This window comes from Rhopalosiphum padi, chromosome 2 (assembly GCF_020882245.1).
Source record: "Rhopalosiphum padi isolate XX-2018 chromosome 2, ASM2088224v1, whole genome shotgun sequence".
NCBI lineage: Eukaryota > Metazoa > Arthropoda > Insecta > Hemiptera > Aphididae > Rhopalosiphum > Rhopalosiphum padi.
In genome coordinates, this window is record NC_083598.1 from 41634308 (window position 1) to 41661544 (window position 27237).

A 27237-nucleotide genomic window follows, 5' to 3' on the forward strand; every position below is an offset into this window, starting at 1 on the left:
AGTCCAAAGCCCGTGTGGGCGACAAACTGCGTTTATACCGGAATAATTGAAAAACAGATTTTTTAATCTCAAAATGCGTTCGACTCGACGAGGCGACACCCTGTCGTCGAAACGGACTGCATATAATACGTATATACTGCAGTCGTACGGGTACCTTATGGATATTATATATTTAAATTATTATGTTATACCATGTGGGACTCGGATCGAGTAGGTATACCGACACATACAATAATATACATAAGCACACGGTAGATAATATACCGCATTGCCGCCCGGTATACGTGATAATAATAACATCGTTGTAAATGTTATAATTCTGTGAATAATTTGCGCGCGCGTTGTCGCCTCCGCCGGGAAAAATACGAAACGCGACTGCGGCCGTCCGGGCGGTGGGGTGGAGGGGCGCGCGCTGACCACCGACGCGCCGCCGCCGAACACGAACCGGTCCCGCAACACCGAGTCGGCGGCGGCGGCGTCAGCAGCAGCAGCAGCAGCAGTCGGCGAGTCGGTGTTTCGACAGTCGTTTACTACCCGTCCGGCATTGCGGTTGACGCGTCCAGTTTTTTTTTTTTCTCCGGTACACCTGTTCCTCCCTCATACGGTTACGGACGGTTCCGTCTTTTGTCCGTTTTCTTTTTGGCGCCATCCCGTCATCGTATCGAGTCGGTTTTTCGTCGCGTACCCCCCCTAGATCCTCCCCATTATCCATACAGCATAATAATATTATTAATCGATCGTACCGAGTGCACGTGGTGAATACAATACGTTTTTAATCAACAGACATACCTGCGCCTACCTAAATCAAAAACGAGCAGCGCACGCCCCATCGCCTGCAGACGATCCGTCGGAAGAATCAGGTAAAGACCGTAACATTTATTAATTACTTGCTATTGACGATAGCAGCTACACCTACACAATAATAGATACAGTTTGGACGAGCCGCTAAAGTCGGCGGTGACCGCGGATATAATCCCACGACCTCATCGGAGAACCCGTGTCGGGTGTCGTATTATTATTATTATTATTATTGTAACGTGACGTATCGTCGTCTAGCGTTTTCCCCGCACACACTTGTTACCCACTCTTATTCGCCAAAACGTACGACACGTCGGGGTAACGCGATATCGCGATGTATATTTTCGTATAGGTATACCGAACGGTGTTGTTATCGTCGATCGATACGATAACGCGATACCCGTGCGATAGATTATTCGTTTTTGGATTGATATGGACCCGTATTTATCGATATAATATAATTTATAATAATAATATGACTGGACGATAGGTGATAGCTTTGTGCAGTTTAGCCGGGCGACTTGAATGCTGGTCTACCGAAAAGGTCTAATAGTCCTGTATACGTATCGAAAATGTGCGGCACGGTCTGCCGAACACGCCCGAGTGATGCGCCGTTTCCTTGCTCTGTGAATATTTGAAAACAAATAATACGTTATATTTTTAACCGTAATTTTTACAAACATAGAAAAAGCAATCAGTTTAACACTTGTGGCGTTATGAGTCGTCTTTAGACGTCGGGTAGGAGTGCGTTTGGTTTAAATACGATTTATTTAAATTGTTCTGTTATTGTTTTTGGGTTATTGTATTTTCGTAAGTATATAATTATCAAATTGTTTACTTCATAAGCGATTATCGTTTTAATTTTCGAAAAGAACGACAGCCATTATAATTATATTATTATATTCGACCATACCTAAATATTTTAGAAAATACTTTTCTGCTGTAAACACACATATTTGGCCATTTAACGACTGTCATTAAAAATGTCATTAAAAGTGTCGCATGATTACTATTTTGATTTTAAATAATCGTCCCTACAACAGTTTAAAAACAATTTATATCGTGTTGATTTATCAGCCAATCTCACCTAGTAAACGATTAAGTACAATATTCATCGTAGTAATTTATGATTATTAATTACTAATAAATGTCAAATTAACATGAACCATTTTCGAGTATACAACCTATCGAAGCAATTGTAAAACTATAGAATTTACCTAAACACTAAATATATTATACTCTTATTTAAAACTAAAAAAAACATTATTATGAGGGTGTCGTTAAATATTGAAGGTTACTGTAATTTTCTCAAATAATTAAATAGGTTTATATTATAGTTATTGTACTCATACATATTTAGTAATTAGTTACATATATATTACAGACGTTGACTAAACAATAAACTCGAATATAAAATATTGTAGAAAAAAAGAATATAATAAAATAATAGGCTACGAAAACTGGACCAAGATCGTAGGAGTGCATTGTTCATACACTATGTATTGCAACACAGACACACTATATTATGTACTCTGTCTTATAATAATGTATCCAACGGGTGATTAAAAATAATGTACGGGTGGCATTGTGTTGAAATTTTATAGGCAGGTACTCGAATCGAATTTAAAAACGATGGAAAATAAAATTTGTTTCGTACAATGGCGACCGTCCAGTTATGCGAATCGTGTCCGATAAACCTTGGGCGGACGAGATGCCATCAGTCGAATTTTAATATTTTTGTCCAAAGTCTAGTGTGGTTTAGTCGGAAACATGATATTATATTTATGTACCAATGTTCTAAGCTTTGGTTGATTTATATCTTTTCTGGATAAAAAACGTGAATTTTTATTATTAAGTAAAAAAAAAGAAAATAGTAAGGATAGATTCAGGTGCTCTTTTTTTTTAAATCTCCTGTATACAGGTTTTACGATTGAATATACGCTTGTGATTTTCTCGACGGTCGTATAATATGTCAACGTCAACGGTTTAAATCTCGAAAAGACTATTAAAAGTTTTAAGATTTTAAAATACAAGATTACTACGAGTTAGAGATAGGATAAGGTTAAGTATAGTGTGACGTTTTTACGTGTAGGTATATAATATATATATACCCAAGACATTTAATGTAGGTTGACTTAGCGTTTGTGATCTTTTATAAGGAATGAAAAATAATAAACTTAGTTCAAGTTTCCGTAATGTTATATCATTCATTTCAAAGTTTTATTTCCCGATAATATAATACAGGAAACGCTTTTTATTTGTTCGAGGACGATACTTCACAGTTCACACTATTATAATACATCTTCTATTATTATATTGTTCATGATTTTGGGCAAGGGCGAATTTTAACTTCTACGACCGTTTGTTTTTAAACTGATTAATTTCTTTTATAAAAAACAACTTAGAAAGTCCGTTAATGCGACCTCACGAATCAAAGTACTAAATCAATGTCATATCATTTTATTATAATTACATGACAATTGCATATTATCATTATCTAATATTTTGTTTCTGGTGTTTCGTTGAAGATGATAGGGCATTTAAAACCATGCATACATTTTTTTTTAACCGTTTATTATTTTTAATTTACCGGCTTAATACGTTTATCTGCATAGTAACGTAGCGTGCGTTGATTAAATTCTATATTTTAAACGTATCATGATAAACACGATCTGTTTCCTAAAAGTAGGTGCTTAATAATTTTGATAGAATAAACTGAATTATATTATTGAATTTGATTATTTTAGAAGCTAATAATAATTATTAATTACTGATTTTATACAATAAACTTTAATCACATTTAGGCAACCTATGTACTATATAACTTAAATTTTATTTTTATTTATACTGGTTTTGATAACTGTGGAATAACCTAAGATTGTTTCTTCGAGGTAATACAAGTTACAGTATATTATAATTAATATAATATATTATCTAAATCATCTCTGTGAATAGACTAGATTAGTACAAGTTCTGGGACACAATCCGAAGGATTACATTTATTATTATAATTATGCATTTTTGAGCGGGGGTCAAGAATTTATCGAAGGATGTTTTTTCGGCACCTTCCTGTGTTTCTCGTTATCTATTTTCCGATTTGTGTCAACTTCCTGTCTAAAGTCAGCAGGAGGTATCATAACAACTATCGAGATCATTCTATTGTCTCGTATATATTTTATTTTATTTTTTATTTTTTGTCAATGTTCAGTCCTTCGAATAATAATAATGTTATATTAACTATACATTATGATATCATCATCACGTACCACTGCCGGTACGGTGAACCCTGTCGTGCATTACAAACAAATAAAATACATTCCTGCTGGTCGATGTCCACGCAGGGAAATTGATCGATAGGTTAGCCTACGCGTTGTCCATTGGGTTATAATATGCATATTATATTATGTAAAAAAAAAAAACGTAATAATAATAAATAAATGGATAACTTTAATAATTTAATATACGGCCTTGTCGGGAAGTATAATTTTTTTCGACTAATCTATTTTTCTTGAACCACTCGACCGTAATACTGTTGGGTAGGTATAGACAAATATGTGATACTTGCATACGAGTTCTTTGATCACCCGTATACCATAATAATAATATAATAATAATAAACAGCATTTGAACCGGTTAACTGGAACTGTACAGCTGCATTCGAGAATTATTTAGTAGAAAGTGAAGGGGGTTTTATCGGTATATGTCGTTGGTCCACTCGATACATAGATACACACACATACACACACACACACACATATATATATTTATATATATATATAAGATATAAGGCACTTGAATGAAAACTTACGTTTCTATATACGTACGCCGTCGTGTGTAAAACGTTCGATAGCGTGTACACTTGATAATACGTATGGCTAGTAGAGTTTTTGTGTCAAGTGAATAGTTTATTACCCCATACGGTCTTGGAGAACGACGTCACATGCGCATCATCGTTTTTGAGAGCTAGCCAGAACACGAGTGTTATGGTATAATAGTGTATAGGTACCTACTTCGAAGTCCTAAAAACGGTTTTTGCTGCGTATATACAAACGAGTGGCTATATATTATTGTGTTTCGTAACAATATTTTTGTGCTGCATTAAAGAGTGTTCTGATATCTAATGGTTGCATCTACAGTCGTTTAACGAATTTTATTCCACTAGGATGGTTGACCTACTCATCAATAACTATAACTATTTTAGTCGAGAATTCTGTTGTCATAGGTGTTTGCGCGAGACGGGACTTATTTATAGTACAAATTGAGTTGGTTTTATATATTTATATTTAATAATTTAAATAGATAAGAATTATATTAAATTATTTTATATAGAAATATAAATCAAGACGTATTTATATGGTTATTTAAATAACCTACTTGATAAACCTAATATACCTAATTTTAATATTAAAACTAAATTAGATCAATCTTTAATCAGAAATTATACTTTTTAGTTTTTACTTAATTTAAATTAATAACTAATTTTTAATGATTATATCTTTAATAAGAAAATACTTTTCATAATAAATAAATTATATAAAACGCATATTTTATTGTATTAAAGATGAACAGTATAAATATTAATATTAATGACGTAATTTCAATGTTTCGTTAACTAACTGATGAATTTATTGTCATAAGCTGTAAACTTTGTAATATTAAAATACCCATAAATAGTAGATTAAACAACACATGATATTCATCTTATTCTATTCCGATTTTACATTTTTCTAGTCATAACAATATAATAAACATAATTTAATTTCTTTATTTTAATTACACAATTGATGAAATGTACGTTAATGTTGCGGTATTTTTATATACATATTATGTAAATATGTATAGATTAATAGATTTTCTAAAGTACCGACAATCGTCAATAATATTTAATGACTCAATAGATCCCAGTCTCGTGGTGGACCGTGAACTCATATAAATATTCACAATTAAGGTAAAAAAATAGAAGTTATGAAATTGAGGACATTAACGTTCAACTGTTAATATACGCGCGTGCAATATGTACAATGCATAATTTTTATTACTATAAGGTCGATCGAAGGTCGAAAACGAAAAAAAATCGTGCAATCTAATTACTCGGAAAATCACATTTAATTGCTCTCGAGTCGGCACATGTTTAAAAGGTATAACGAACGGATTCGTATTTACATCATTACTGTTAGACAACAACAGCGTTACATTTTACCGGAATTGTTTGTGAGTTAGGTAAATCGATGAATATTATTTTCTTTCTGTCAATGTTATTACCTCGTAACCGTGTTATCACCAAATCCCGTAGTAGATTTTTTTTCCTTCGAAAACGAGAGTGCTCGCTCATCCAACACGATGTATTCGGCTATCCGCTCGGATTCACTTGGACTCCTTCGTCTGTTTATTTCAATAATATATCGTTCTTTAATATGTCACAGACCGCCGATCTAAACCGTTAAGATACGTATTGTGTTTTCAAAATTAAATTTAAGCGATTCAATTTTGAAAATGATCTAATATTGTGAACATTTACTTTAATTAGTTTACAGTTATTTAAATACAGTAATTTTTAATGATTAGGTTATAATTGTGAATAATTAACGTTCGAGAAAAAACAATTGCTAACAAAATGGTAAATTTAAAAATTCAGAATTCGAAAGAAAAAAATGTACTTGAACGTGTTTTAAGTATTATAGATTTTATGCCGAGTGCTTGTTGATATTTTAATTTGAGCTTTTATCAAAATTATTATCATTCATGGTATACCTATGTATGAAATTGTTGTTTATATGTATTTTAAATTTTTAACCCGTATCATGGTTTGTATATTGCATAGATACATATTGTATTTATTGGCCTATTGCTATATCCAAAATTCAAATCATTATTCATGCGTAAACCTGATTATATATTATATTATGTTCCACTCGTGACCAGTTTGGCCAACACCCGATTAACATTTTAAATTTGTGACATAATTACTAACATGTGTGATAATTGATATTGGATAGTGTTTTGTTAAGTAATTTCTTCACAAACAGCAGAACACTTTCTTCTCAAACAAATAGTGGTTAATACAATTTTCTGATTTTTCCTCTATACAATATAATTCAATTTATTCCCTTTAATATAAATTGTATTTAATCTATGGATACATATTATATAATTGTTTTTAAATTATTTCCAATTCCAATCATTAGGTCGTGGTATAAATTGAAATTGGTGACAGTATTCTTGTTATTTTTTTTTACATTTATCGGTAAAACAATTTTAGTTTAGTGAGTTGTAAATTAGTATGAGAAATAAATTCCAGTATATAGGTATACGCCCTGGTATACGTTTCAATGAAATTTTTATATTCAAAATCATATTGTAATTATTTGGTTATTGACCTCAGAGTAATGAACAATGACGTTTTTATGCATTTATAACTATAGTTTTCCAGGTTGCGACTACAAAACGTGTATCGATGTCTATTGTCTTAAGCAATGATCTTTAATATTATTAAAAAAAGTCATTGTTTCATGTTATACTATAAGTGTCTATAACGCTTAAAAATACCGGAAATTCTTAACCAATTCCTAGGTTAAATTTTCGAATTCTTTATTAATTATTATTATTAACATTATATATTTTAGTAACACACATGAGGTTACTTGACACAATAATATGTTTCACAAAAACGTACTTACTTAAAACTTAAAACCCATTAATAAAACGCTTTTAAATGTATTGTTAAAAAAATGCTCTCAAAGGAAAAAAATCGTCCTCATTAACCCATTTCTAAAAAACATAGTTTTTCACTTCAAATAAATACAATGGAAGACAATGTAATGTAAAATACATTAACTAATTAATTACCTAATTAGTAGATAACGGAAATGTTCCGAAATATGTCACTTAACAGAAGTTTACTAAATTATTAAAATTAGTTAACAAAACTTTTCGACATAAATGAAATAAGTATTTAAACATTATATTTGCACAAAAAAATTGTTTTAAAAACAAGTAAAAATGTATCTAATTTTATGTTATATATAATAGTTTTTGTTCTTAAGAAAAATTGTTTAAAAAAAATGTTCCTAAAATATTTACTAAGGAAAAATGTGTATAGATTTTAATTATCGTTGTATTGATTATTCGTTTTTAATTAAAAAATAAGTATGCAAATATTACAAATAGTATGTTTTTATAACAAATATTTTAATTATAATTATAAATATATACGAGTGTCGAGTATATTTAGTTAACTTGCTCGAATAAAATCGAAATATATATAAAAACATTTTAATAGAAATGTTATAAGTGTTATAACACTATTGGAGATTATATAAAAGTGTTCCTTATATAAGATGCATTGCAAACAAAACTTATAAACATTTCTCGATATCTCATTATCTTCAATCGTTGACAGTTTCATACTGTATGTGGAATAGGTGCGGACATACAGTCTAAACTCTAAATGGTTATTTTATTTTTAAATTCTATAAATGTCCTAACGAAATTGGCCAATCGATTATCGCACACATCAGCTATTGAGAAATGGCACGATTATTTTCGTTAGTCGCCATTTATATTTCCGAAGTAGAGTGGACAGACACGTTTTAAACGAAAAATATTTGATTTCATCGACACAATATCAGTATTATATAATATTATACATCCGTGCAAATTGATATTTAACTTTTTTTTTGTAGATCGTTTTTTTTGTGGACCTACCTATCTACCTATATATTATTGTATTAAATCGTCTTCGTATAACGAACGCTGGCGACCGACTGACCGACACGTGATAATCCGTAAGACCATTGTAATGGGATTTCTAGGTGTACACTAGCGGATAAAAAAAATAAATAAACGAAACGGACGGCCACAAAAAAAAAATTCGCACATCTATTTAACGTGGAAAAAATATAATAAAAACGAGGTATCACAAGAGTATGACTATTGAAATACTATAATATAATACCCGGTATTCGCCATTTTATAGAGTGGAACCGTTTACACACAGTGATGGTTCAGGTCCGTTTTACCGGAAATAATGTGATTTGCGTGTTATACACGAAAACAATGTGCCTCGAAAATCGTTCATTGTGTCCGAGAGAATAACCCACTGCAATGCAGGTCCGTTCGATATCGTTTATTATTCGATTCTTGTTCATAGTGTGTTCGTACTACGTATGTACCTTCGTTATTACGATTGTGGTCACACACGTGTATATTATTATATTTGTAGTTTGTGGAGGCGTTGTTTTTTTTCGCTATGACACGGGCCATAGATTTGAAAATATTTGTAATGCACATAAATAAGTACCTATGTATACGATACCTATATACAGGCCTGTGTATGATAATATTATATTGCTTAACTACGTTATCCTGAATCACTGCATATATCGGTCAGTGTCATAAAAACATTTATATCGTATACTTACCGTTGTTTAAAATCGATAAGAAACCCGCGGTTTGATTGGTTCATTATATTGGATCGTCTTTTCTGTAAAACGCATTTTAGTTACGCTATATTACAATATTTTAGAATTATTTTAAAATCATATACCTATGCCTTATGTCCTGTGTAATACTATTATTAGAATACTTGATTTTATCGTATATTTTGCGTTCGTATAAAGCATAAATCGTATCAATTTCTTTTCTTATAAACGTTATGTACGTGCTTATAGTTAAAATTGATTTCTTAATATTATTCTTTTAAAAACAAGTCTGAAAAATCACTGACAGATATCAAACCATATTGTAATAATAATATTATTTATATTATTATTTTTTAATAGGTATGTAATTGATAATAGTATTATACAAATATATTAGTTAGATATATTCAAAATAATTTATTATTAATTGTTTTTTAGTACTTCACTTTTGTATTATAATCATGTATAAAAAATATAATGTGATGTTTATGATGTAGTATTCTGTCGACTTATTTATCTTGTATATTTGTATTATATTTATTATTCATCACAATTTTTTAATTTTTAAAAATTGTATTATTCAAATAAAATTTAAAAATATTAAAATAAATTAAATTGATACATAACGTAATCATATAATTAATTATGGAATGATTTTTAAAATGTGTGTACCTATTTTTATTATTGAATATTATAATAGTAAATAATTTCTATTTACTTTTCACGGACATAATAACTTTTTTCAATTACATTGTCTAGCGAAAAATACAATAATTTATTAATATACATTTTATACTTTACGCACATCAGTACTTACGAATGATACCATATTACTTGTTAATGGGTAGAATTAAAAACTTATTTTGAGTTTGGGTAAAGCTGTAATTTAAAGGTACTTTTAATTATTTTATTGATGAGTCCTTAAATCGTTATTTGAATGAATAATGGTTTCTCTGGAATTTTTGTGCTACACATGACTTCCTCACACTTTTATATTGATGTATCATTCGATTTTTGAAATTTCTGACAATAAGCGTGAAATGTGACTGTCATTTGAAAATTTACGAACACGCAAAATAGGTTTTCGATTCCACTCACATAAGATCATTTTAAAATTTGTTTGAAAATACCTATGACACCTTGTATCTAATACACCTTGTGATATTATTTTTATTGTATATGTGAAGGTAAGTTATAAGTACATGTGTGTGTAAAATGAATTTTATATTATAATGATATGGAACATTGGAGTTCGCTGTTCATCGAGGTAAACGTTTCTGGGTACCGTGCCGTGAACAAGTCTGCACCTGGTTCAATGTAGCTATATTATTGTGTTTAATATACCAAATGTCGTGTGAAGAAAAATATATAATAATATGTAATTAGCTTTTTACTATATTATAATTTTTAAGGGAGGAACACATCGTTTTTATCTTTTTGTACGTATTACGTTATTATCATCAATATTAATAGGTTTATACCTAGTTTATTTTATATCTATTATTACAAGCATCGTTGATATTCTGTTCGTTCGCGCGGTGCAGGAGCTGTTGTGCAATCTGGTTTTTACATGTTTAATTTCCAACGATTGATATTATAGCAATATATTAGAAAGCAAAATGACTGCCGGGCGAATCGATCGAGTGTACGACGGTCGACGACTGTATACGCTACCATTTGTATGGTACATAATATATTAGTTAGCTAAGATTAACGAATGTGACTAATGTGAGTCACTGGGTGAAAGAAATGCAAAACCAGTGCCTATGTATCCATTATTATATTATATGTACATCGGGACTTTGCAGCGCAGTGGGTTGCACAATACATACTTTTCGCGGTCTGTGGCGAAATACCCGACGATTCTTGTACGTTAACTATCGTAATATTGTGTGCGTGTGTGTGTATTAAAACAATATAAATCAACAGATTCATATAATATTCCGTGTTCCGCGCGATGACAATGTCGCTGGAACAATCGAGTAAAAGCTCTCTCGAATATCACACCCGCGGCCTACGCTCTTGTACAAATCCGTCGGACGGAGGAGAAAAAATTTCTCGCGAAAGTCGACTGCGGTGACGACGCATTTCGTAACACCGACCTTCGTTGTCGAGCGTATGAAAATACCGAGTACGTATTCACATTTCGCAGAATATTTGCCTCGGGCCTATGATGTTTGTTTGTCGCAGCAATAAATTTAGCAATTATATTTAATAATACAAATAATTGTGTCATTTAAACCCGATTTAACGTTTATTTTTTTTTTATATTATACAAAATGATATCGTTTAATCCCGATAGTAAAATATTTACTCGATGACTGTTAACCAGAATACAATTGGAAAATTGTCAATATTCGTTTTTGATTTTACATGCGATATTTTTTACTTGAAATAATATGCTACAACAATCGTTGAAATGTAGTGTTGATTATAGAGAACCGATAAAAATATTGTCTGCGAATTATGTACGCACTCGTTTTGAACTCGAAATTCGGATGACTAATCTCTGTCGTGAGTGATACGTATTTGGTATTTTTTATTACTATTGTAATAAGCATTAATTGGGTATTCGTATAATATTATTACGTTTTTATTTATAAGCTTATAAAGTTACAAGTATAACCATTACCTAATGGTATGCTTATAAGCAACTTATTGGTGCGCATGCGTGCGTGGATAAATATGATATGGACATTGGCCACGATGAACTTCCTTTTTCTTTCAAACGAGCGTAGGACTCGTGAAAATTGTTTTCTCATTAATTTATTGTACATAATTTATAGAGTACCTATTATAATACTATAATAGGCGTATCTTTAAAGGTGTATTATCTAACTTAAATGCAAAGCAATGTACAAATGTATTACGGATGCAATACATAAGTAGGTATACGGTTTTCTCGATATATTTGTATGAAATTTTCATTTAAGTTTCTACGAAAAAATATGCTCTTCTGAAAATTACACTATGAGAAATTTATACAAAACTACCATTAGTCGTTTCTTAAACTTTGTTTATTTTATGTATTTTACTCCGCGTTTCCACGAACCGGGGGTCTATTCGTAAGTTGAACGATGCAAACCATGATGGCGTTTAATAAAATATTATGGTAATCGCTAATTTAATTTACGAGGTTTCCGACCAAACAAATGTTTACCTAACAGTTTATTATTTAAATTTCAAACTTTCACGATCGCGAACGTTTTCTTTTCGTCTATACCTCTGCTCTCTCCGTGCAGCAAGTACACCGCACTCCACCCCATTGTGTTACCCTTTCTTCTTCTTGTTCTTCTCGCCGTGAAATATGCACTACGATTACTGCTGCAAACGGGAAGGGTATAGGTTAGAATCCCATACAGCAGCTATACGATGCTACCGAACCCTCTAATTAGACAGCTAAATAAAGCAGCGTTGGTTTTGATTACAAATATTAAAACATAAATTACTGTGGGATATAGAGAGAAAAATATGAATGTACGTCTAATATATACGTCTCGAGTTCTTCTTTTGTACACTCAACGTGTGTTTCCCACAATTATCACAACAATCTTGATAGCCTACGGTCTATTCATCCGCGGGTAGACGCTTGGTATGAATATTCGGTATAGTGAAGTTCAAATTTACCGTTTTTATTAAATGTAAATGTAAAACATATAATAATATTGTACTGTTTTAAATGTATACCCCGCAATTGTTATGCATAACAACATCACACTGCAGTGTAATTTAGAACGACGCGATAGATTCGATTATTCTATGAACCTAAAAAGTACAACATTTAACAACCTAATAAAAAATAACCATAAAGATCTAAGGAATTAAAAAAGAAGATATTCTTTATATGCTTTCGCGCTAGACTGATGTGATTGATATACTATAATACATATATGTACTTATACAAAACTTTCTATTGTGAAATATTAGATAAAGAACACGTGGCGTTTTGAATGGCTGATTTACATTCTAAATTGGTTCAAACAGTTAGGAACGTATGGTCGAAAACCCGTTTCAAGTTAATATAATTATCATCATATTATAATATATTATACATACTGAAGAATTGAAAAATGAAACAATTGATTGTCACGAAAGCGGAATTCATCTTTTGAAAGTGTTTCGCTCCAAATCCGACCCCGGAGTATCGTTGTAAGCTCGAATTTCATTGGATTTCACCACTCTTACCCAAAGTCATATTTGAATAAAGCTCGAGCTATCGTCAGAAAAATCGTGGATTAAAGAAATTAACGGATGTTAAGTTTAATTTATGTTTTTGAAATACCTTCTCCCGTCAACCGTTCTAATATATTATTATTACTTTTTAATAAACCGACAATACATTTTATCTATACGTGATTTATCATTCATTAGTATCAATTAAATAGAACGTCATAGAACGTGACGTTTATTTCGAAATATAATTTTATATTGAATCATTTCTGAGTCAATGGTATTTTATTTTCAACGTGCTACTAAAATTATTTATAGAAATTTATTGCATTTGTATTTGCATTGTAGATTTATCTGATTTTCATTTTTTTTTTTTACCAATATTAATGAAAAAAAATACATTGCACATTGTGCACAAAATGTTTTCTTAATTGGTGTTTTTAATTTTTAAACCATATTCTATGTATCAATATAATTTAGTATTGATAATTTTTATTTTATATTAGGTAAATTATAATATATAATACCAATTACAAAACTTTTAGTCTCATACTGATCCATAATAATTAAAGAAAAGATTATATAAAAAATAAAATATAAGGAAAAATAAATGTCTGGAACGTACAATTATATATATAGTGCAGTTGAATTATGACGTGTATGTGCCCACTTAGGTACTTAATACATAGGTACCACATAAGCGTAATAGAAAAATTCGAAGAAATCGCAAAAAAGAAACTTTTGTAGCATTTTTTTCCCCAATACAATTACTTTGATTCACCTTATACTATCTATTATTTACATTGCAGATTAAATTATGAAAAAATATAACTATACTAATCAACCGTGCATAATATCAATTATTGTGCACCAAGATAAAAAAAAATATATCACGAAATGAAATACGAATCCAGTAAGCCACTGTGGATAATAAAATAATATTGCACTGAACGCTCTGCTGGAGGACGCTCAAAGTGCCATTATTTCGTATTACATATAGCAATCTAAAATACAACAATCGACGGAAAACTGGTTCAAACATTCCTTTATGTTCGGGACGTCCGTATTATTGACCGTTTGAATTGTGGAAAATCGCACGAACGATGGCGACGGACGCGCTGGATGATCCAGACGATAATAAAATATGATATTATTATATTATATTATATTGAAACCTTTATGGGTACAATAATAATATATCGTCGTGTATACAATGCGATGACGCGACCATTATTATATGTCGTGTTGTAAAGGTCCGGTTAAGTGCCTACGCCTATATAATAACATTGGGGGAGGAGGGTGTGGTATAGGTCTAGACAAACGTCGCGCAGGACACTGTACAGGCGCGGCCGCCGGCTCCTGCAGGATTTCGACCTGCGAGCTCTGCGACGCGCAATAGAAGCCCCCCCGACACGATGATGTACGATATCGGTCGGCGAGACATCCGGGGCGCCGAAATGCCCACGGACTCGACGCGCGCAGTGTCCTCGGAGAGCCCACGACCGTAATTATCGTGAAATCGAGCGACCACGCGACGCCCATCGTACCGTGTAGTCGCAGTGTGGTGATGTGTCGCCGGGCCCGGTGCGGATAGCTATTGTAGCGTATAAGAATACGCGCGTTCGATGCGCGCCAGGAGCGGACGGGGCGGGGAAACGACGAGGAGAAAAAAATTATTGTGTACATCGTAGCGAATAAATAAAAGAACACAAATTGTCGATTATAGATATTGTGTAATTAGATTCAGCAGCCCCGTACCAACTAGTCCGTACAATATTTGTGTTAAAAGGTCAACGAGCTCGCGGGTTCGTTCGTCGACGGCGGCGGCGGCGGCGGATTCGGGTGCGCACGGTGCGTATATTATACATAGTTGGCATTCGACGGTTCCTGTTGAGTTTGTCTAATTAGACATCGAGACCTAAAAACGTATAGCACACGTCTCAAAGACGTATAATAATAATAATATTATTATTATATACCTAATACACTCGGAAACGGGTTCGTCTCGGGTTTACAGCTATTCGAACTCGGAACTCCAAAAGCAATCATCTGCAAACAATAACAATGACCTATCCCGCGTGCGCGCACACATGTATTACGCATATAACACATCACAGTCGAACATTATAATATATTTATATTATGCATTTGTCGTCAGCACTGCTGCCGTATTTTTACGTGTTGGAGTACGTGACACCCACATTTATTATATAATAATATACGACATCGTCTGTCTAATGAATGGTATATAGCAACATTCCATCACCGAAAAAAATCGAAATTCTGACGTCTAGGTTTTAATCTTCACAAACATATATTACTGAAATTTGAATTGCAGAATGTTGTTGAAATGATTTCATGTGCGTTACGTTTTATTGCTGAAATATTGTATATTATATTGCGTATACGTACATCATATTACAATTGTAATATCTGCCCGAGTGTTTATATTGGAACATGAACATGGATGCCACAATAATGATTTGACATAGCGGAATTTATTTTTCCATATTTCCCGTTCTATAGACTGATATAGATAGTAGATAATATATCGCGGATGTCACGTCCCCTCAATACTATACAGTATACACTATACATCCGTCATCCATATACCTATTATTACTCTTACGCATCATCGCAATAGCCAATAATTCCAGGACCGGAAGAACGGATATTGATCTTGTACGGAGTTTACACGCGTAGCCACGACTATATACAACATAATATACCAGCTATTATCTATATAATACAGCGTTATAAGTTATAGCACTTATAACGATTATATTATATAATCACGTTAATGTATTTGGAGCATGTTGTGTCACGCCCAAAGTTTGCAACTCGAATTCCATGCAACGTGTGGTCGTCTGTCTAGTCGAGCACATCATCTAAGTTTTCGAAACAATCACCGCTTGTCCATATTATATATATATACATTTATAAACGGATATATCGTACGTGTGTATCTTATATTATACAGGCACAAGACTGCCGCTGCAGCAATAGTGTGGTACATGTCCTTCGACGGAAAAGCATAAAATCACGCAGATGCGAAACAACAATCTTGTGGCGTCATAATTTGTTTTCGCCGGACAAAATTGAATTTTGCGTGTACGTATATAGGTACATTATATGATATAATACTATGCTATATAGGTACTACAGGTACTCATATTATATGTTATATACGTTTGTTGGAGCACAATAGAACGGGCCCGGTAATTACCATTATTATATTATTTTTTCCTCTCAGTCACTCTTTTTTGTATAATGCAAAAATAATATTGCAATGATAATGTAATCATCGAGTGGCCAGGAGAAGGACGCGTATATAGGTATGCACGATTGTCAACGAAGAAACGCGTGATACATCGTGATAGCAACGATAATGACAAATTACTTTACATACTATTATTTAAGTCCAAGGCAAGTCGCGGATAATAAAAATTAATATCTTATTATAATATTATGTTTATAAACTCGTGTCATTATGCCCATGCTAATAATATTATATACACACGTTTAACGTGAATTCGGATCCTCGTTGCGGCGTGTAATATGATAATAATATCATATATGTCACGTCTTGTGCCAAAATATTGGCGGAATTTATTATAAAATTTGCGAAATGACGCAATCGAAAAATAATGGTCCGGTTTATTATTTTTTTTTTTTTTTTTTTTTACTAATAATGTCAATATACGTGCGTTATTGGGAATTCCAAGAAACGTCAGCTGTTCAAAGTAATATTTTCTATCGAGTCCACGTTAGTCATGATCGGTATAACGTAAACACGCCATGCTGATAGACTACATACAGAGTTGTTATGGATAATTGCGATGTAACTGCAAAGTACGAGTTTGTGAATCATCTTTTTTTTTTAAACCAGAATTTTTATAGTTGGTTAGTACATATTAAACATAAAGATATAGTATCGGTTTTGTGATGTACGTGTACGTAAATAAACATAGTACATGCGTGGCGTATCAATGATATTATGTTGTATCGAAAAGGGAATGGATTTTCATAATAGTGAACGTTTTTCAACGAAGAAAAGATAAAGATAACATATATAATATAATAGCACAATACATTTTGGGTACCTAAATATCGTACAATTCGTACATCGTAGTATTTGATTGGATCGTATACATTACACAAGATAAAAAAAATAACAATATATAATAATGTGTAATTTGTTACCGTAAATTTGGACGGGTGAGGTGTGCTGACCGGCGTTAAACGTTGAAATCGTAATGTTCACGTTAAAGTATCCGAATATTTACGTAACTATAACATAATAATGTAACATTGCTCGACGGTGGTCATTTGTTAATTTGGTAAACGGGTCGTATTGAAATAACAATATTATGATGTTCAGTGTTCGGCGTGAAAATAAATATTTATGATTAATGTGATAGGATAGTGTAGTAGATCGAAGATTGTGTCTGCGAATTCTAATTAGTGATGATATAGCGCCGATATAGGTATTAGATTTATGTTTAAAAGATTTTAATGTTCGACTTGCTGCTTGCAGATTACATCGATAATATTATTATTATACGTTTTATTTTACCTAAATAGACACAGCATCATATTATTGACTATATATAGTTTTTCGGACATTAGCCAAATCCGTTTTAATTATACAGCCGATTATAATACCCAATGACGCGTATCCGGAATCGCAAGACGAGTATACATAGAGTAGAGGCCACGTGAACGTTTAACAGAAACCGCATAATATGATGAAGATCAATAATAATATATTGTCTAACAACGATTTTGGAACGTCGAAGAAAAAAAGATTAACACTTAAAACTGACGCTATTGATGATAAAAAAAAAAAGTTCTAGTCACGATTCCTAAATAGGTACTGACTATAGTTATGTTATGTTAGTCGTCACCGGAGGCCGCGTGATGAGCCCCAAATAAACGGCAAGACTCAGTCCGTCCTTGGCGTCGCTGGAGATGTGTGAACCGGATGCTGCGATAGTGCGATGGCTTTTGACTGGCGAATTTCAATGCGCGCACGTCGCTCGTTTCCTTATCGTCTACAATTTCTGTTGTTACAATGGGTTAACCTCACGATTACGTTCGCCCCGCCAGCGTCTTCTTCATTTCATGTTCATCTCTCTTTTATCCGTCACAGAAAATGTAAAAGGCTACAACCGTGGTGTTTTCGTTTTGTCGGTTTCCCATGGCGAGCACGCCGCCGTCATAATGCGTGCGCAATTTTTTTTTCTATTCGACGAGAGGAAAACCGCGTTGCATCGTACGTGCGAAATACTACGTATTATTTTATTATATTATAATAATGTAACATTATTATATTATATATAATATTTGTCTGCACGTACGACGACGCAACCCGCCGTGTCGTACATGTATACGGCAGCCGTAGATTCGCCTACATACGAGGGAATAACACGGCTATCAATAATAATACACGCGCGTATATGTATAAGCGACAGCTGCAGGATAACGGTGATACCATCATCATCCGATCTCTATACCTTCCTATATAATCGCATGTCGACATATTATTATTATTATATTGTATACAGATCATATACACGTGCATTGCGGCTGGTGTGTTTCTCTTTTCCCTGTGCCCGGACAAGTCTCCGTAATTGCAATTTTCACACAGTTTTCTAGTACGTATACTGATGTGTATAATATATTGTGTGATAATGTGCAGAAAATGTGTACTACAGGCAACGAAACCTCCACAAAAACACCGTTAAGCCGTTGTATGTATAATAATACAATATCCGTTCTCCCGTATGACGTGTATCATAGTACATAATATTAAATGTACCGCGGTGGTTCGCGGTGGAAATCGTAAATATTATTAGCCCGAGGTCTAAGTAGTTAAAGTACGAATTTTCGAAAGTTTTCAAATCTTGCTGTTTTAATAAATTATTTCACGATTTTGAAATCCCCCGAAAAGGTAGTTCCGTGTTTTAATATGAATGAAAACAATGTTTTCTGTAATATTGTCACAATCGAAAATCGCACAATTCCGTAGGGAAAGGAATTCATTACTGGCTTGTCGTCCGACCAATAACGGTCATCGCAGGTTACGAGGAAAGTGGAATACGCACATATAGGCCTTTTTCGTTTTAATAAAAATACAATCAAGTTCGTTACGAATGTCTTATTTAATACAATATTCTTGTCTTGCTATTCCTCGTTACTATTTGAGCAACTGGGCATCGTGGACACATGATGAATCCGAAAAGAATTTTGCTTCTAATATTTACAGTAAATTTCCTCGCTAGTTTCGGTGCAATTTCCCTGAAGGTTAAAAACATTCTACGAAATGAAAGTTTGTATTTTAAGTATGAATATCATAAACGTATATATATTGTAACGGCGAATAAAAAAAAAAAACTGTTCCCGTCGCTTATTGATATCACTATATACAGTGTTTATATTTATGTATGTATGTATGTATATATTATACACATACACACACGACTATAGTGTTCTCGACAATCTCCCAACAGCGTATATATATAATATTATAGTAACCCGAACGCATTTCTCGAACGGACAAGACGAACGCCCAAAACCGTGTTTCCGGGTAATACTATGCTCACGTTGGGAATTACGCGGTGGTGGAATATAATATAAGGACATAAGTTATACTATACTTATGTATATACACATGTATGCGCCGTCACTCTCGCGAAATCAAACGGACCGCGTGTCGGTTTGTCGGCATCGCGAAAGCTTATGCACACGATAGTAATATAAGCTCGTATTTCTATTATAATATACAGAAGGGGGCGTATATGTGTTTGTTCGTGTCAGGTTTGGTCCATTGTTTACTCGCCGACGGACAAATAAGCATACACTATTATTTACATGCGGGGTATTCGACACGGCGCGGAGATGAGGTCGTAATATTTAGAGCGAGTGGACTTCAAATTCGGCCATTCCACCCCTAGTTGGTTCCAGTAATTATATCATATTGATAATGCAAATTGTATTATATCCAATATTTATTGTAAATTGCACAGCTTTTTGCATTTATTTTTTTTAATAAGATATATTAGATATATAGTTGTACATATTTTGATAAGCAGTGGATGATGGTATAATAATTAGAAATACTTTCTTTTTCGTTACCTATTATTATTATTATTATGTATTGTGTATGCCATTAATTAAAAATAACACTATATACTAATATCAGTTAGTTACAGAAAAATGTGTTTGTATTATAATGTATTAAATATTGTTTTAATATAATAAGTACAATTAAAGTAGATACCTATCGTTTTCCCTATAGGTACCGCTCCCTGCTTAAAAAATCCTAGTTTCGCCACTGGTACTCGTACTTATCTCCGATCCTGTGATTGTAGAATTGTTGGCCGGAGGGCAATTTACAACGAGTTCGTAACTTCGTCGTTTAACTCGCACAGCAAATATCCAATGGGTACATTAATTGATGTAATCGCTGATACGTATGCATACATAATATTTTATTTTATACATTTAACAAGCATATGTGTGACAGTATATTTTAATATAACTATCTATCTGTCTGGCAGTGTAGCCTGTCTACGGTAAATATAGCGAAATATTTTGTGCAATGTAATGCGTTTAGTGTTTCAACAAAAGAAAAAAAAATCGTCTAATAATGACTAATATTGTATTTACTTTCGACCGCTATGAGATTTTAACGTAATTTCGTGTGTAGGTACCACGGCGTATATATATAATATAATTTATAATAGTGCGAGCCGTCAAATATTATCGCGACTTTAAAGGTTTTGCAGAGTGCGTTTTAGTTTTAATAACTAAGCGCCATATAACGTTTATTACGACCACATGCTGTGTTCCTTATATGAATCAATATTTATTTTTCGAAACACTAACCCAATAAAAGTCATACATATATATATATATATATATATTACAAAACATATAATAAAAATCGTTTTAGCCCGCTATTAAACTGTCGTCGGTAAAAACAGAGGTTTGGGTACGTATTATAAAGGGGAATAAAGAATATCGAACGGCTCGTGCACGTGCTATATAGCTATTATTTCAGTATATTATACAAAATAATATGTGCTCCCGGTCTTCTTTTTCTCTTAGATAAATCGGTACGGTCAATAGAAGCCGCTGCATGGAGATAATCGTTATACTGGCGTCTAGGAATAAGACGATACTTTATTTCTGTATGTATAAACACACGGTGCGCATTGTATCAGAAGTACTGTATACCCGTAGAATAATAGGCGGCACCGGCTGGTGGGAGAAGCCGTGCACCGTACGATGGTTGCTGCAAGACGAGGCAGTTCTTTGTAGTTTGTAGACGAACCCATATGTTTTTGTGAGACACCGCGTAGACGACTAGATGTATATAATAACAATTATGAAAACCAAGGTACTACCTGCAGGTACCTACCGCACACCCGAACAAAAAAAAAAAAAAATAATGAAAATAATATAGGTAAAGAAGTCGTATTATGGACGGCTTGAACAAAACGATACGGTCCGAGGACCAAATGTTTTAACGTCTCTTGTGTAGATCGTCGCATAGGTCTTACTTCGGTCGCGATCATCCTATTGGAAGATTCGAAAAAGTCTTAGACGATGTATCATCAATACTCGTCGACGGCTATCGGAAGAGCGCATCGCAGCAGTCAGCACGCTCTCTTTGAATAGTTCGTCGACCTCACATCGAACACGAACAACGACGACGTGTGTACGCACTATACCCTTCGTAATTATAATTATGTAAAGCGGCGGTGAAGGAGAAAAAATGTGATTTACCCACGGTGGATATTATAATTATTATACACAACGTATTATACCTTGTACGTATTGTGTGTCATTAAACAATATAATATACGTACGACGTACCTACGAATGAATTTACAACGAATAAGAAAAAGTTGAATTTTACTCGGCAAACTGCACACTCTTATACATTATAGTTTTTTATTTTTATTTTACGCATACCTAGTATGTGCTGTTTTATACGTCGATTAACTCTTGCTTGACCCCAACTTGTTCGCGGGACTTTCGCCGATCGTTGCACAACTGTCGTGTATAACACCTCGTGGTTTATACGACGTCGCAGTACTAAAATGAACATATTTTTGAAAAATTTGATTTTTCGATAAACCCCCTGATACAGGCGCGTCGGGCGTCGTCGTTCCGTTCGTTATTAACGCCGCAACACGTAAACGATCGGACATAATTTATCATCTGGTTAGGCAGCTCTTTAACAGTATAGGTATGCGGTGCCGAATCTCGCTGCGGCGTATATATTTTTTGTACTATGGTGTCCAAAGGTCATGGATCATAGACAATGATAAACTCCGACTGCGCGATATCCATCAATATCCGTCATCGGATCCTCTGGCGCGTGCAGTTATCAATAATAATCATCGTGATTTAAAAAAAAAGAAATATAATGTTATCATTATAATAATATTATATGTTGTGCACATAATACTACTACATGTTTTACCGTCTGCCGCCCCTGTTGCGCAACCGACTCGACTATTAGGTGTGTGTATTAGTTGTCGTCGGTGCGGCTGCCGTGAGAGGCTGTTTACCCATTTCAGGTCATGCGTCGCGCGTTCCCGTAGGCGAAAAGAGGGAGAGCTGCGATCGCCTGTCTCTCGAGCATGTAATATTTTTGTATTATTACTACAGACACATACATACACACACATACTCAACATACAATAGTAGCTCAACACCAGTACGGTAACGGTGTGTGTGTGAGTGTATGTGACGTATAAATATAATTTTTTTTTTACGGTGTAGGTATACTATCGTCGATCATAATATGAATTAGAAGAAGAAAAAAAAATAAGAAAAGACAAGGAGAATAAACCGACTGTATAATAATAATATAATACCTGAAAACACCTGTATTTATTATTATTGTTAATGAGGAATGTGTGCTCGGCGTCCTCCGGCCCCTCCCCGAGACCAATCTAGCCCGACGCCCCGCTGTAGCAGCGCGAGCACGGGACTTCGTGACTCTCTGCGGTACAGCACCACCGTATACCGCGGGGTTGACGGGTGTAATAGGTTAGGTACACATACTCACATACATGCCTTGAAGGAACGCCGCGTGTAACGATGTTGACCGTCGCGTCTACAATATATTTAGATAAACATGGCCTCGAGCAAGCACTGCTGCTGCTGCAAGTCGTCGATTCGTCGGGCCAACGACAAATATTTTTCATAAAATAATAACGCCCCACTTGCAGGTTTTTCTCCCCGATGTGTTTACTTAACCCGTTTGACGTTTTCGAGGTTTTCGTGTGTGTGGTTATATCATACATTTTACGAAACGGCGAGTAAACAAATTATACACAGGTAGACAGGTAGTTTATGTATATAAAATATATATATTATTTATAGTAGTTATATTAGTATATTACAGTAATTGCATTACAATATTATTAATCGTATGTCGATAAAAAAATCTTGTTTACCCTCCGCTTGGCTGTTAGTGGTATTTCACTCAAATCACAATCATAGTATAACAAGTAATAATATAATATAAATAATTGGCATTTTACTTCAATATTATTACGAAATTCAAAGTACAGGTTATCTATTGCTATACGCGACACCATCACGATTACTTTTACGTTTATATCATGAATATTGTACGTGTTTTTTTATGTATAATGTATAATGTATAATATATATTATAATATTATAATTGTATTATGAACGCGAGTACCTACAACGTAATTAATATTTATTACGGAATGAAGACGGACCGAGATAAAATAAAAAAAATGAATAAAAAGCGGTTTTAACCTTTTTACGTAATTTAAATAAAAACACTTATATTCTCAGTGATGCAGTGTAGTATTTGACTTTGAACAAAAAAACCATTTCCCGTTAATGCACCGAGTTAAAAGGATAATATAACGGTGTACTGTAACGATAGACCTCGTATAATAAAAATGTTTTCGCTTTTCTAGTTAAGCTTTTCGTTAAATATGTGTCTATTGTGAAATTCGCGCGCGTCAGGGTAGTCATAGCATTCATCACGATTTAAAATGTCACTTTAATTACGAAAATAGTTACTGCAGGCGGGATTATGTCTTTGTTTATGATACATATTATCTTTGTGTATATAGGTAGTTTTAAAACTTCTCCAGCCGCTGAATTAACCAGCAGTATAATATATAATCTGACTACCGTATAAATATGATTTACATATCATACCACATTTAAGTATGATAAATGATAATAATGTGCACCGAAAATCAAGACGTGATAAAAAAAAAACTTAAATATGGCAACATCGATATTAGTTGTAATTAAATGATATTTTGGTTTTTTATCTAGTAGAATTTAAGAATAGAAGACAAAACAAAAAATATATTTTCATATAAATCGTTCTTAAAAAAAATATTCAAAATGTTGAGCATTCTTTATCTAAGAATAAATGTGTAATTAATTTGTTCAATTAATTTTTGAAGTAAATAATTGTTTTATTTATTTTTAAAGTTATTTAAAATATTAAAAATTATAAAACGAGCTTTTTATACTGTGTTTTAACCCAAAAAATCTTATAAGGCTAATGCTGTTCAATATTTTTGGAAGCACGGTACTTTATAGATTTGCACAAATGATGTTCAGAAAGTATAAATAACAGAAATCAGCTGATTCGATACTGGATTTCAGAACAACTAGTGCATATTTCCGATAGATATTACAGTTAGTTCGGACTTTTTGATCGTCATTGTTGTTATTCGTTTATGGAGATAGGAGAGGGGCGCTGCAGAAACGACGAGCCGCTTACTTATGTGATTTTCGGTGTGAATGGTTCAATAGAAGTTCACCGAAAGGTCGTCTCGATAAAAAATGCACTCGTCGTCCGGCACGCGTGCCCGTAAAAAATGTATGTTTTTATAGGGATGGGCCATGGGAAAAATTCGATGGCAATGACACGTCCGTCCGGCCAAGTTCAAGGGCGTACGGTCTATCTCATTCGCTTTCTATCTCTGTCTCGGTATGTTTTTCTCTCTCTCTCTCACGCGCACATTCTCTCTCTTTCTCTCGTTCGCGCGTATACTGTATTATAATATTATTGTAATGTACGCCCACCGTGCGCGCCGCAGCCGCGAAATAAGGTCTAATATATTATGTTCGCATATAATAATAATAATTACATAATTACCTCACGGTCGGGCGTAACGCTGTTATCACATACACAAGTACACAACAAACGCATGAGACGACGTTATTATTTTATTATTATTATAGTGGGTTGGTAGATATTAATAATTATGATAATATACTATTATACATTAACGTTATTATTATAATGTTTTTTCCCTGTTTTATCGTACTTAACAACCTGTTCGCACGACACCCAAATATACCACGCGGACCGAATTTTCAAGGGAAAACTGAGTATCTACGTATTTTAAAGATAGTAGGGTTACACCGCGTGCTTTTAAACACAAGCACCCGAAATTCACCTCATTTTCAACGATTTGCGTCAAAAACTAATGTAAAATGTTGCTTTGCGTTTATTTAATTTAAAATGTTTTATATAAACATAACGCAACACAAAAATAATATTATAATATAAATACCATTTACCTACTTCTCGTGAACTTGTGAAGAATATTTTTGAAAGAATATAGGTATTTGAAAAAAAAATGCGATTTCACTGCAATTCACATAGAAGTATTGGTTTAGAGGACGCAAGTTATGCATTGCATTCCCTGACCAGGTTTTATGTTTAAATGGGGGGCCCATCATCAAAAGGAAAATTAAGAAAGTTATTATTAGAAAAAAAATGGAAAATGTACCTTCTACAAAAGAATGATCTTTCATTCCTTTATGGTGAAATTCTTACTGCTTGTATTATATATTTAAGTCTCCCAGTTACTGTCGCTATAGCTGAAAGGTAATTTTCCAAATTAAAATTGTTGAAAAACTATTTTCGCAATTCCATTTCACAAGAAAGATTAACTGACATAAGTATACTTAATATTGAAAAATCAAGGACAAATGAACATACCTATTACATTTTGTTTAATAAATAAATTTATTTTTAATTAACTTGACTACCTGACTACTGATAATTGATGTGTTGTTAGAAATGTGTTTAAAAATCGGATGCACTAACTTTTTTCATTGTGTTGGAATGCAAGTACAGGTGCCTCATTAGTCATTACATTTTTCGCATCAGGGCCCCCCACAAGACATAGTTACGGCACTGATTGGATTAAAAACCAATTAACCGAAAACGATTAGAATGTATATGGATTGTCAATTTAATGTGTTTTCTACTTTGTAGAACATGTTTAAAAATATTGAATTTTAATCGTAGATTTTATAAACAAATTATTGCATACTACATGTATTTATAATAATAATTATTCAATACATTTAAATGCATTCACAGTTACATATCAAATAAGTATTTATAATATAATAATAATAATTTTAAAACGTTGGTAAAGTCAATCGAATTAATTAAAATATAGCTGTAATTTTTTCAGAATATTATTATTGTTTTTGCAATAGATTTGAATTATATAATAACATTTTGTGTTGTGTGCGTTTTTGTCATACAAATTGATTGATTCATATTGCACTCATGACGTAATATATATGTTATTGAATAATTATTCACAATTGTTAAAAAAGAAAAATAGTATAACACATTTTTAGAACTTTATGTTAATTCATTAATGAAACCAAAAGTGGACTTGAGAAATATAACAGTAGTGTTTTATTAATCAACTAAATTTAAAAAAATATGTATCGTTTTAAAGCGTAAAACCGGTTTATATTGTATATATTTACCAGGCGCATAACTAATATATCC

At 33.0% G+C, this 27237-nt stretch overlaps 1 protein-coding gene across 1 annotated transcript in view; it reads left to right on the forward strand.

The window, feature by feature from the left end:
- The first annotated feature begins 479 nt into the window (after positions 1 to 479).
- LOC132923241 (uncharacterized) overlaps positions 480 to 27237 on the forward strand; it is a 53189-nt gene continuing 26431 nt past the window's right edge. The window contains exon 1 of the mRNA XM_060987096.1: positions 480 to 860. The gene's annotated coding sequence lies outside the window, so the exon portion shown is untranslated. The remainder of the gene's footprint in view (positions 861 to 27237) is intronic.